This window comes from Aplidium turbinatum, chromosome 12 (genome assembly GCF_918807975.1).
Source record: "Aplidium turbinatum chromosome 12, kaAplTurb1.1, whole genome shotgun sequence".
NCBI classification, from domain to species: Eukaryota; Metazoa; Chordata; class Ascidiacea; order Aplousobranchia; family Polyclinidae; genus Aplidium; species Aplidium turbinatum.
Genome location: NC_137483.1, coordinates 19,565,116 through 19,579,377, shown reverse-complemented (window position 1 = coordinate 19,579,377; position 14,262 = coordinate 19,565,116). Strand labels below are relative to the sequence as shown.

The window sequence follows — 14,262 nt, the reverse complement described above, 5'->3', positions numbered from 1 at the left end:
TGCTTGGTCAGTCGAAAGATTACCATATCTACAACACTATCTTCAAGTTGAATAAGTGCTTCTCCAATAGATATCTTGGAAAAGGATTGATGTATTTCCAAGTCAGTTGCGTTCTCCAGCATTTTCCCAAGGTTTCCAGCCCATTTGTTGTTAGATAAAGTTTTTCCATCCAAGCAGGTTATTAAATGCCGGAGTGGCAATTCGTTTGTGTGAAGTGCACAAACTAACCAAACAAACTAACCAGTTTTGCCGGCTGCGGTCTCCGCAAAATACGCTTGTGCAAACGGCCTGGCGGTTCTCCACTCCGCAAAGTCGTGGGAAGGTCTGGAGGACACCTTTAGCCAGGACATGAAGACTCTCTCAGCGTATCTCCAGAACTGGCGACTGAGACTCAGCGAAACCAAAACTGTGGCAGCAGCTTTCCACCTCCGCGGTCGGGAGGCTGATCGTGAGCTACGCGTCCAGAGCGGCGGAGGGTCTCTGTCCTTCTGCCCGGGCCGGGATGTCTTGGAGTGGCACTGGACGGATCGCTCACATACCGCCACCATTTGGTGTCACTGCGCAAGAAACTCACATCCCGCGCTGCGCTACTCAAGCGCCTGGCGGGTTCTGGCTGGGGGGCGAGGGCTGACACTTTGCGTGTGGCGGCCTTAGCCCTTGTCTGCTCTTCAGCAGAGTACTGTGCAGCTGTTTGGTGTCGCAGTGCTCACTGCCACAACATCGACACTGCCATAAACAGCGCCCTGCGCACAGTGACCGGATGCCTGCGTCCCACACCATTGGACAATCTCCCCATTCTCGCTGGCATCCAACCCGCTGAGCTTTGTCGCGAAGAGGCCACTCTGTCCCTCGGTCGACGGGCACTGGAGCCTGACCACCTTCTCCACCACAAGATATCTGCTCTCCCAAACGAGCACCCCCGTCGACTGAAATCAAGACACCCATTCGTGCCAGCCGCTCAACTTCTTATCAACGAAGCTGATGTACAAGACATCTCTGCTGCTACTTGGGCGGACCATAAATGGAGTTCTGAATGGAAGTCAAGCGCCACCAGACTTCATTCGTTCATCCCCGACGCCGACACGCGCCCCATCGGCCTGGCACTACCGGGACGGGCGTGGGTGCGCCTCGGCCGTCTCCGTGCGGGCGTCGGGATTTTCCGTTCAACCATGCACCAATGGGGAATGGCCTCTTCCTCCTCCTGTAAATGTGGTGCCGAGGAACAGACCGCAGACCATATCATCAATGACTGTTCCATCTTCAAGCCACCTAACGGATTGGAAGGTCTGCGTGTCATGGATGATGAAAGTGAAACCAAAGACTGGCTGCTCTCTAGTAGCCTTCCACTGTAGTCCGGGAACATCATGAATCTGGGGTGGTAAAAGGATAGACTCTCGGCCCCAGAGGCTCACACGACGACGACGAACATCTACTGTTAACTGATAGTTTGGCATGCGTTGAAATAAAAATTGTCATACAGCAATAGTATTTACAGTTACAAAAGTTAGTTGATCAACAACTACCGGTACTAAGTTTAATTGATTCTAAGTTTAGTTTACTTACAGTAATTGAATTAAATCCAATTAACCTACTTTAATTGCAGTCATCGCAGGCAAAAGTTGCTGGTTAATGAGAGTTTTTTTGCTAGCATTTCTGCACTTTATGATATCATAGTACTTCATTTGACATCTCACACCTCCTTAGCAAGCTTCAAAAGGAAGCAAACTATGACGTCACAGAACCTACAAGTTGTAAATGAAAATTTCTAGAGGTCGGTAAAATTTGAAAAATTGTCAAATATTTGAATTTTTAGAGAACGATTTACCAAGCAAGACGTCATTTATTTTTGAAAAAAAATATATTTAGCGAAGCTTCTAGTCCAACTACAAGTTTTTAACACCCGTCATTTTGAATTAAAAATTTTTGAGTAAATTGACACGCCCTATTGAATCATGGTTAATGCACTTGTAGGCTACGTTGTATAAACGCAAAGGTTGTTTAATAATAGTATTCTTTGGCTTATTGATAGGTTAGGTATATAATGATTAGGTTAATGCTCCATAGTTTTGCATTTGTTGACCACTTAAAAATGTACCAAACTTCTTATACATTTTTCTGTTGGTGTCATCATTGTAACCTGTATTGATATTATCTTTCATGTCATAGGTGTACGAGCCGGGGGTGCAGGGGGTGCAATCGCACCCCCAATCTGTCGAGAATTTGGGAAATTTTTCATATTTGGGCAAGATTTCACACCTATCTATCCTCCTTAGTCTTCAAAAGGAGAATTTTCGGAAGATATAAGTAATGCCTAACCAACAAAATAATGCCAACCAACAAATATTCATACCCAAATTTTTGTTGAAAATGCTCTCAGAATGCACCAAATTCAAAGTAATTTTTCAAAATGTTCTGGGGGAGACCCCCACCGCTGGGTGTCGACGTCGGGCTTCGCCCGCGGGCCGTCAAGCCCCCCCCCCCCTTTCAAAATTCCTGGCTACGCTACTGTGTTCAGCTGAGAGGTCTTTTTTCGGATTACGACGACTGAAGACATATCTGAGATCAACAATGGGCCAAACACGACTGTCAAACTTAGCTTTGTTGCACTTGGAAAGACCAACAACAAATAAAGTGGATGTCAATCGCATTGTAGATATATTTGGACAACGAAGTGGGCGAAACAAATACTTCTTTTAAATTTGTGTAGCCTATACCACCACTCTACCACTAATCAGTACTTTTTAGTTCAGTTTTGCAGTTTTAGTTTTGCAGTTTTAGAGCCATATATCGGTAGTACTGCATTCTACTGGTTCGTTAGTGTAGTGTCAATTACTCCCTTCAATTGTCTTTTGATGAATTTGTTGTTTTGCAAATTTGCATAATGGTAGGCCTATACCGTACTTATCATACCAGTGGCTTTGTGGAAGTCTTGTCAGTTGATGCCTTATGCTGTTTTTTTAAGGCTATATTATTGCTTTTTTTTACATGTGTAGTACTTTTGTTTAGGCCAGTTGATTATATTTGGGCAAGAATTCTTTTGCACCCCCAAAAAATATGCTTCCCGTACACCTATGTTTCATGTTGCCAAGCATACTTACATGCATTTGCACTTTTGCGTGGCAAAAAAACACAAACCTGGGTGGTCGTCATAAGTTTTAAAATTTGTATTGTATTGATTGTAATTGTCAAAACTACAAACATTGTGTTGTCGTGCGGTGCAAACATACAGATTGTTTTATAAATGCAAGAAACAAATGTTGTTGATATTCAACAAAAACAATTCTTAAATGCCTAATCTTCTTTGACCAGTGTAAGGACAAAAGAAGTTTGGAATTTTCCATCTGTTAATTGTGTTATTTGCAAGCTTGCTTGCATTTTATCCGCGTTATAGGCCACTTCATTGATAACACCAAACTCGTGGTATGAAAGTTAACGTTACAAAGTATAAAAAAAAACTTCTTGGCAGATATTCATTATTTAGCTCAATTCGCGGAATAAAATGCTGACAATCAAATTGCAGACACCCAATGCAGGAAATGCAAAACTGTGCAACGTAAGCATGCAACAACCGGCAACTGTCTGAATCATGCAATGTTGCAAAGTAGGCAAGTTAGGAATAGTTTGCCACTAAATGAACAATCAACGCACAAAAATATTTTCTTTCGCGATGTTTGATAAGCAGTTTGCAAAACGCTTGCAAAGTTACTATTGCTTGTTTGAATTACATTGACGTAGTTCCGACGTTTGATGACGCAAAAGATACAGTAATGATTGAAAAAATTTAATCCCTTGAAAGTTATTCACTAAACAAAGAATCACTGATTTGAAAGTTTATTTATGAAAAGGTTTTGTGTTTTTCTTGGAGTTTCGTAAAAAGAGAACATTGAGGTAAAAAAGATTCAAGAATAACACTTTCCAACAAAACTCTTGTAGCTGAAAACCGAAGAACGTTTCAAGATAACTTTTGGACGCTGAATCCAAATCTACAATCAGATTGTTTCGAATTTGCTTTAACCAAATTTAACCACAAAAATAGTTGAAAAAACTATCATAGATATGGGATAATTTTAGTTGTTGTTTCGAGCATTGCATTAAAAGCAGATCAGCAGATACAACATATTTGCAATTGTTGAACGTCGATAAATAATAAGTCAAACTCCTCTACTTTGGTCAAATCTATAACCTTTGAAATAAACTAAATCTGTCACTTCTTGGTAGAAATACAGGGTTTAATAAAAAAAAAACAAGTTAACACAAACAAGTAAACTTAATGAAAACGTTGAAGATCAACCAGTATCTTTGATTCGTGTCCAGTGTTACATCGATGTATAGGAGATTGAGAATGTGATAAAACTTTTGACGTTAGTGAAAAACGTTTCAATTGTCAACAAGTTTGAACAATACTTTCCATCAACATAAACCACACCGAACTTTCATTAGAATGATGTGTACCAAAAAGTCTTGAAGGGTAAAATGCGTTCAAATCAATATCCAAATACAGGCTCTAATTGGTCAAATAGTTTCGATGGCCGGTCGAGGCCATTTTTGTCTTGAACCTCTGTGTAAGAAGAAGTTATCAACCGCATTATGTCATTTCAAAACATCGGAATAGGAAAGTCTGCAATTTAACGTGATGTTAACAAATCAAGTATACCATGGGATGGGCCTGTCTACAAGGAAATCAAATTTAACCTTTATTTGCCTCCTTCCTATCTATCTGTAAAAAAAGTTTGTGTTTTATTTTATTTTTACCTTCTTTAGATTGAAATCTTTTTGCAAACAAACAGCTTTCGATTTTCTTGTTTGGTTTGGTAAAATAGTACAAGCTAGCAGCTGAGACTTTAGAGAGAGAGAGATGTTTGTTTATTCGCCTTTCTAATACGATTTTGGTAAAGAGGTCACTTTCTTCAACCACAGACATATACAACCAGTTTTCTAATACGAGTCGAGAAAAAGAAACAGAATTACATAAAAATTAAAATATAGCAATAGAAAGGTCTGGCAGCACCGAACAACCTTTCGGTTAACCAGTCAAGGTGCTGCCTGACATCAGGCATCATACATTGCAGCGTCAGTCATTGCAAATTTTACATTAGCTGAATTAATAGACAGCATGATTGAACAGTAGCTTCGAAATCGAATTGAAACATATTGTCACAATCAAGGTGCAATGCCTCGCGATGGCTTGTTTTGTGTCTTCAACGAGCGTTGTTGTTTTGATTGTAGAATTCTGGTGCGATGTGTTATTATCGGTTATGACCTGAAGTAACCTCTGATTGCGAAATCTGTATTATGTAACGTGAATTTTTCTGGAATCATTTTCCCTACGTGACATTCTAGAGACTTCTGTTGTTTACATTTAAATGCTGCTTGATAGAACAATGGTTCTTTATGATGTAACCTTACGTAACCTTCTCGAAGTTACTGGACTGAACAACCAACTATAAATAGTGGTGTAATTTGCGTAATGATTTATTATGAGATTATTATTATTATGGGAATTGTGCTATGAGTGGTGGATTGGTAGTTGATGCAGAAATTATTGGTGATTGAGACTTGAAGTAATCGAATACAAGTAGATGAGAATTGGTGCTGATATAAATTGTGTTCGAAATTAGAGTTATTTGAGAAGCCGTTCGTTAAAGTCCTTCAAGAAGTCAGATTATCATTTCACTAGTAGAATTACTCGACATTTAATTGACTGCTTTTCGGTTTGACCCATTAAACTACGTCATTGAACCTTTCCAAGTCTTTTTCCTGGTAAGAGATAAAAAGAAATCGTGACATTCTGGGGGCTCGTCCGGGAAAAACCGAAAAAAAACGAAAAAAACCGAAAGATTTATTGAAAGAATAATAAATCCACAACAAGTTGTCAAAATGGCGGATACTGTCAAACATGAGATGATTGAAGACTTAGGGAGCATGGCTGAACGAATGGGGCTGACTGGCAATGAGAAGTCTCAGTTTGTGATGGAAGAGTATCACAAGATAATGGACCAAAAAGCTCAGCGAGAAGCTGACGAAAGAGAAGATAGAAGAGCTGCTCGTGAAATAAGGAAAGCAGAACTTGAAGCTGAAGAAAAACGAGCACAACTTGAAGCTGAAGAAAAACGAGCACAGCGTGAAGCTGAAGAAAAACGAGCACAGCGTGAAGCTGAAGCTGAGGAGAAGCGAGCACAACTTGAAGCTGAAGAGAAGCGGGCGAAGCGCGAAGCAGAAGCTGAAGAAAAACGTGCACAACGGCAGTACGAAGCAGAAGCTGAAGAAAGAAGAGCGCAATATGAATTGGAAAAGTTAAAACTTGATTTAGAAAGACAAAACCTGGACATTGGTGAGCGATCTAATTCTACTAATGATAATGCTCGAGATGTTATTGTGGCGCAAGTTAGACGTCCAGATTTGACATCATTTGTTGAAGAAAAACATGAGTTGGATAGTTATTTGTTAAGATTTGAAAGATATGCTACAATAGCCAAATTGGAGAAGTCGACGTGGGCTACCCAGCTAAGCATGTTATTATCGGGACAAGCTCTTGATGTATATTCAAGACTTTCGCAAGAAGAGGCCATGAACTACGACAGATTGAAGTTAGCTCTGTTAAAGCGATACAATTTTACCGAGCATGGATACCGTCAAAGATTCCGTGAGGCAAAGCCTGAACGACACGAAAGCCCAGGTCAATTTATTGAACGTTTAAGAAACCTTTTGTTAAAATCGTTTGAACTTTCGGGGGCCGATCAATCATTGGACGGATTGGCAAACCTTATAGTTAAGGAACAATTCACAGATTCATGTTCAAAAGATCTGTCTGTTTATTTAATGGAGAGAAGTCCGAAGACTCTAGAAGACATAGCCAGTGTGGCGGAACAGTACTTGGTTGCTCATGGCAAGAAATTGGCGCATAAAGAACCATTTCGTCGCAATACTGACAAAGGTCATACCAGTAGTTTTCACAAGAGCCTTTCTACCAGTGAAATTCGTTGCTTTAAATGCAATGGGATAGGTCATAAAGCTATTGATTGTCGGACTAAACCCAGGGATGGACGAAGGTGGTGCAATTTCTGCAGTAGATATGGGCATGAAACGAAGGAATGCAGAGACAAGCCGCGTTCTCAAACCACAAATCAGCCGCTGAGGAACGTGACCGGTACTGTAGCTCACCGAGTGGGATGTGCTATCCAAATTCAAACTTTATTACCAGAAGAGGAGATGCCAGATGAGAGTGGTGGTTGGTCAGAAAGGAAGAAAATGGAAGATATATGTGAAGAAAAACAAATTAACACTAATTTGCCCATAGTGGTTGGAAAAGTGGGACATAAGGAGGTGAAGGTTTTACGGGATACTGGATGTACCGGTATAATTATTAAAAGAAGCTTAGTCAGTGAAGATCAATTGACTGGTAAAACGGGTCATACCACGGCAATTGATACCACTTTAATTCAAGGACCTTTAGCGAGAGTGCATATCGATACTCCTTACCTTACCGGAGTTGTGGAAGCCTTATGTTTGGAAAGGTGTTTGTTTGATCTAGTGATTGGTAATGTGGATGAAGCAAGGGCACCTGGTGAACCTGATCCGGAGTGGGGCATATCTGCCGCCGCTGTTACGAGGGCACAGGCAAGGAAGAGGGAAGATAATGTAAAGCCTCTAAAGGTAGCTGAGGTACAATCCAAATTAACCGTTACGAGGGATAAATTGGCTGAGATTCAAGAAAACGACCTGACTCTGAAGAAATTTGTTAATATGAAAGAGCCAATTAAAAGAGGAAATTTTGAGGTTCAATATGAAAAGTGTAGAAAAATCCTTCGTCGAAAACGTAAAAGATTAGATACTGGAGAAGTATGGAGCCAAATTGTAGTGCCAAAGGAATTGAGAAAACAAGTGATGGAGATTGCTCATGACTCCATCTTTGGTGGACATATGGGTGTAAAGAGAACGGAAGATCGAATCAACACCAATTTCTTTTGGCCAGGGATGCATAGTGACGTTGTTAGATTCTGTAGATCTTGTAATATATGCCAGAAAACAGTTTCGAAGGGGAGAGTTGGAAGAGCTCCTTTAGGGAAGATGCCGGTAATTGACCTACCCTTTAAACGAGTTGCAATCGATTTGATAGGACCGATTGCTCCCGTTAGTGATGACGGTCATCGTTACATTCTGACCCTAGTAGACTATGCCACAAGGTATCCAGAAGCTGTACCATTGAAAAGGATAGATACTGAAACTGTTGCTGAGGCTTTGATCGATATTTACAGTATGCTGGGTATTCCTGAGGAGGTCTTGAGCGACCTAGGAACACAATTTGTTTCTGATTGCATGAACGAGGTATCCCGTTTACTTTCCATTAAGTCACTCAGGACTACTCCATACCATCCCATGTGTAATGGATTGGTGGAACGTTTTAATGGAACACTAAAGAAGATGTTAAGGAGGCTTTGTAGCGAACAGCCCAGACAGTGGCACCGATTTATTAATCCCTTGTTGTTCGCGTACAGAGAGGTACCCCAAGAATCAACTGGATTCTCCCCCTTTGAACTATTGTATGGGAGGACCATTAGAGGGCCAATGAAGATTCTAAGGGAATTCTGGACCAATGAATCCGATTCTTCAGAAGTAAAAACTAGCTATCAATATGTTTTGGAACTTAAGGAACGCCTGGAAGAAACTATGAACATTGCCAAGGAAGAGCTAGAGAAAAGCCAAATAAAACATAAAAAATATTTTGACCGGAAAACGACAAAGAAAAACTTGAAGGAAGGGGACAAGGTGCTGATTTTGCTGCCGAGTGACAACAACAAATTGTTGATGCAATGGAAAGGCCCTTACCAAATTAAAAAGAAGGTCGGAGAAAATGACTTTCTCGTTTCTGTTCGTAACAAGCTAAAAACGTATCATGCTAATCTTTTGAAGTTGTACTATGATCGAGATGAAGACGCTAAAAGCAAGAAGCAAATGTTCCAAGATTCTTTACAAGTGTCAGAGCCCATGGTGACATTAACAGGATTAATGGAACATCAAGATAACGAATATAAGCCGTGTGATCGTACCTCCGATCGGTTTGTTACCAAAGAAGTGACAAAGCTTTGGAAGATCAACACACCTGACCAGGAGAGCATTTCTAGCTCCTTCTCACGGAGCGAATTCAATGCTGCCCTCAAGCACCTAAAACCTGGTAAGGCCCCTGGTCCAGATAGGATATGTCCAGAGCTTATCATCCACGCTGGTTATATTCTAAAGTCCTGGTTATGCGATTTCCTGTCGTCCTGCCTGCGCCGCCTCAAGATTCCTAAAGTATGGAGAAGATCTCTGGTTGTCGCGATCCCTAAGCCAAACAAACCACTAGACGATGCAAAGAGCTATCGCCCCATCTCTTTGCTCTGCATCCCTTTCAAGATCCTTGAGAGACTGATCTACGCCCGTGTCGAACCAATAATTGACCCACTGCTTCCCAACGAACAAGCTGGATTCCGACACGGGAGGTCAACTGTAGACCAAGTCACACTACTAACTCAGGATATTGAGGAGAGTTTCTCGGCAAAAAAGAAAGCGGGGGCTGTTTTTATCGACCTAACAGCAGCCTATGACACTGTTTGGCACCGTGGCCTAGTCTACAAGCTACTCTGCCTACTCCCTGACAGGCACATGGTCAAAATGATCATGGAACTCATCCACAACAGGAGTTTTACCCTTACCACCGGAAGCGGAAAACCAAGTAGACTGCGGCGACTCAAAAACGGTGTCCCACAGGGATCAGTCTTGGCTCCCCTCCTTTTCAACGTCTATACGCATGACCTACCATCAACAACATCTCACAAATATGCATATGCTGATGACTTGGCCATCTTGCACGCTGCGAAAGACTGGCGGTCATTACAAACGACGTTGAGCCAAGACATGACGACCATATCTGGATACCTCCATCAATGGAAACTGAAGCTCAGCGAAAGTAAAACTGTGACGGCAGCCTTCCATCTCAACAACAGGGAGGCAAAACGTGATCTGAAAGTGACCGTTAGCGGCAAAATTCTGCCGCCCTGCCCAGAACCAACATACCTTGGGGTTACACTTGACAGGTCACTCACATACCGTCACCATTTACAGTCACTACGCAAAAAGCTGACATCTCGCGTCGCCCTGCTGAGACGTTTGGCAGGCACAACTTGGGGCGCAGGTGCTGACACCTTGCGCACTGCAACCCTGGCTTTGGTTCACTCCACTGCTGAATACTGCACCCCTGCCTGGTGCCGCAGTGCCCACACCCGCCTCATCGACAGCCCAATCAACGACGCATTGCGAATTGTGACTGGATGCCTGCGCCCAACTCCAACAGAGTATTTACCAATCCTTGCAGGCATCCAACCTGCTGAGCTTCGCCGAAAGGGAGCCATTATACACCTGGCTCGCCGGGCGGGGGATCCTGACCACTTGCTCCATGCAAAACTCAACATCCCACCTCAGGAATCTCCCCGGCAACTAAAGTCAAGACACCCCTTTGTGCCAGCTGCTGTTGAATTACAAACAGAATCCGAACCGGAGTCGGTCGCTTCCATTCCAACATGCACAAGTGGGGTCTGGCTCCCTCATCGGCCTGCGAATGCGGCGCGGAGGAACAAACTGCTGACCATGTCGTTCTCGAATGTCCCATCTACAAGGCACCAAATGGAACGCATGGTATAGCAACGCTGGACGAAGCTACACTCACCTGGCTCTCCACCACCTGCCCTGAAATTTGATCTAGTCTCAAACGAAAGAAGAAGAAGAAGATAACGAAGATTATAGTGTCGATGATGATGAGTTACTAGAGTTAGGAAATTGCCATAGAAGAGAGAATATCAACGATGTGGTTATTGACTCCAAACTGCCGGACGTACAAAGGAAAGAAATCAATGATTTACTGAGGAAACATAAGGAATTGTTTTCAGATCTACCTGGAAAAACAAAAGTCACTAGCCATCAAATCGACGTGACCACTGATATACCAATTCGTTCTAAACCTTATCCTTTGCCATACGCTGTTCGAGAAAATTTGAAGAAGGAAATGGAAGAAATGGAACAGCAAGGAATCATTCGTAAATCGACATCTCCATATGCTTCACCGATTGTTATCGTGAAAAAGAAAGATGGATTCAATCGAATTTGCGTCGACTATCGGAAGCTCAATAAGATTACACTCGGAGATCCAGAACCGATGACCACGGCCGAAGGTTTATTTCAACGCCTGGGTAAGAGCAAATATTTTACGAAGATTGATTTAAGTAAGGGTTATTGGCAAATTCCAGTGGAAGAAAAGGATATTCCCAAGACTGCTTTTGTGACGCCAGATGCAATGTATGAGTTCATTCGAATGCCGTTTGGTATGAAAAACTCTGGCGCGACTTTAGTGCGCGCAATCAGAAAAATTCTATCCGGATTGGATAATGTAGAAAGTTACATTGACGACTTGATTATAGGCTACACACTAAAGATTGGGACACACATCTACGGACACTTGACGAACTGTTTGGGCGCCTTTGTGTTGCTAATTTAACAGCCCGCCCGTCAAAATGCGTTGTTGCGACCAAGGATGTGGAATTTTTGGGTCATATAGTGGGATATGATTGGATTACGCCAAATGAAGATAACCTAAGGAAAATTCGTAACGCAAAACGTCCCAAGACTAAAAAGGAGGTGCGTTCTTTCTTTGGCTTGCTAAGTTATTACAGGGATCATATTCCATCTTTTGCTACGATTGCTGCACCCCTAAGTGATCTAACTAAGATGGGGATGCCAAACAACGTAATGTGGAAAGAAGAACAAGAGAAAGCGTTTCGAACACTACAGGAAAGTCTTCTGCAAAGACCAATTCTGAAATTGCCCGACCATGACAAAGAATTCATCGTGCGGACCGATGCATCAAACGTTGGTATTGGAGCAGTGATGATGCAGAGATACAATGACAAACTATATCCAGTTACATATGCTAGTAAGAAGCTAACCGATGCCGAACAGAGATACTCAACTATAGAAAGGGAATGCCTTGCAATAATTTGGGGCATTAACAAATTCCGTCTGTTTCTGATGGGAAAACAGTTTATTTTGCAAACGGATCATAAGCCATTAACTTTCCTTTCCCACGCCAAATTTCAAAACGATCGGATAATGCGTTGGGCTTTAGCATTGCAAGTATACGACTATCATATTGAAGACATTCCGGGCAAGGACAACATTGTAGCCGATTATATGAGTCGAATAAACATTGATTAACTTGACGGTTGCTCAGCTGTATACAGCTGTGGTGAATAACGTTTTTTTTTGGTGTTTTTTTTTGTAATGTGTATTGTATTGATTGTGTTGTTATATTGTTTGCAACAATATTCTAAGGGGGGGCGTATGTCACAATCAAGGTCCAATGCCTCGCGATGGCTTGCTTTGTGTCTTCAACGAGCGTTGTTGTTTTGATTGTAGAATTCTGGTGCGATGTGTTATTATCGGTTATGACCTGAAGTAACCTCTGATTGCGAAATCTGTATTATGTAACGTGAATTTTTCTGGAATCATTTTCCCTACGTGACATTCTAGAGACTTCTGTTGTTTACATTTAAATGCTGCTTGATAGAACAATGGTTCTTTATGATGTAACCTTACGTAACCTTCTCGAAGTTACTGGACTGAACAACCAACTATAAATAGTGGTGTAATTTGCGTAATGATTTATTATGAGATTATTATTATTATGGGAATTGTGCTATGAGTGGTGGATTGGTAGTTGATGCAGAAATTATTGGTGATTGAGACTTGAAGTAATTGAATACAAGTAGATGAGAATTGGTGCTGATATAAATTGTGTTCGAAATTAGAGTTATTTGAGAAGCCGTTCGTTAAAGTCCTTCAAGAAGTCAGATTATCATTTCACTAGTAGAATTATTCGACATTTAATTGACTGCTTTTCGGTTTGACCCATTAAACTACGTCATTGAACCTTTCCAAGTCTTTTTCCTGGTAAGAGATAGAAAGAAATCGTGACACATATAAGGTTTTGTAGGAAATTGAATCAAGACCAGCTCGGAAAACATGAGCATACAATGAATCATATCGGGTAAGAACAGAAATTACACAAACACAAGGATACATGTAGATAAAATTATTAAACTGACAAAGTATATTTGATAAGAATTTAACAAGGTAATTTTATAAAGTTTTTTAAACAAAGCAAGGTGTTTGCTTTTTATACATTCATCCAATTCACTCCACAATATAGTACCCCGATGTGCCAAAAGATTGTGTGGCACGGATTTGTTTATTAGTGGAAGAAAATACTTCATTTTCCTTAGTTGTCGAGTGTTGTACGAGTGAATATTATCAAGTTTTATAAAACGTTCTTGGAATACAGGTGGTAGATTATTATTGGAAACTTTATGCATAAATTTGGCAATTTCGAGTTTGCAAATATCTTCTCGTAATACATTTAAAGATTTGTATAAGTTAGTGACTTGACTGAATTTTGTACTTCTTGTGATTGCGCGAATAATATTATTGTGTCTGATGTCTACTTCCTTGATTAGCGTTTTATTTGCAGTACCCCACATTATAGTAATATCGTATTTAACACGACTATATAGCCTACTAAACTATAATATAACATGAGCAATGTTTCCTCCAATGCATAGTTACAAAGGCGATAAAAAAATCCAGAATATCGAGCCATCTGCAGCGACAAATGTTTAATGTGTGACGACCAGGTTAGATTTTCATCCACATGGATTCCCAGATACTTAACTGTTTTCACTCTTTCTATCACTGTTTGGTTTATACACAACTTGAAACTAGTTTCAACAGTACGCTTTGGCACTTTATTCATTGAAATGTAGCTTGTTTTAGAGTCATTTAAGGAAAGTTTATTTCTTCGTAGCCAATCATCAATTTCATGTAGTTCAGACTTGGTTTCTGTTTGTAAAGAATCCAATTCTTCACCATGTAAAGCTAGATATGTGTCGTCCGCAAAAAGCACGGTTGAAAATTTAGACATTAAAGGAAGATCGTTAATATACATTAGGAAGAAAAGAAGTCCCAATGTTGACCTATGAGAGAATCCATAAAAGATTTTGTGCAATCCTTTATCAAGGCGTTGACTAGCCTATATTTACCTGTCCAGTGTCCACAACAAATTAACCAAAGTAGTAGGACTGTTCAACACATCGAAACAAAATTCGTGAAAACAAAATATTTCAGCTTCAAACAGCATTTTTGCAAACTATTTTGTCTGATTCATATGCATTAGCCTAC

General features: G+C 40.8%; 1 pseudogene; it reads left to right on the top strand.

Annotated features, from left to right (window-relative positions):
* The first annotated feature begins 7,209 nt into the window (after positions 1-7,209).
* On the top strand, positions 7,210-12,243 carry LOC145780658 (uncharacterized; annotated as a pseudogene).
* The last annotated feature ends 2,019 nt before the right edge of the window (positions 12,244-14,262 follow it).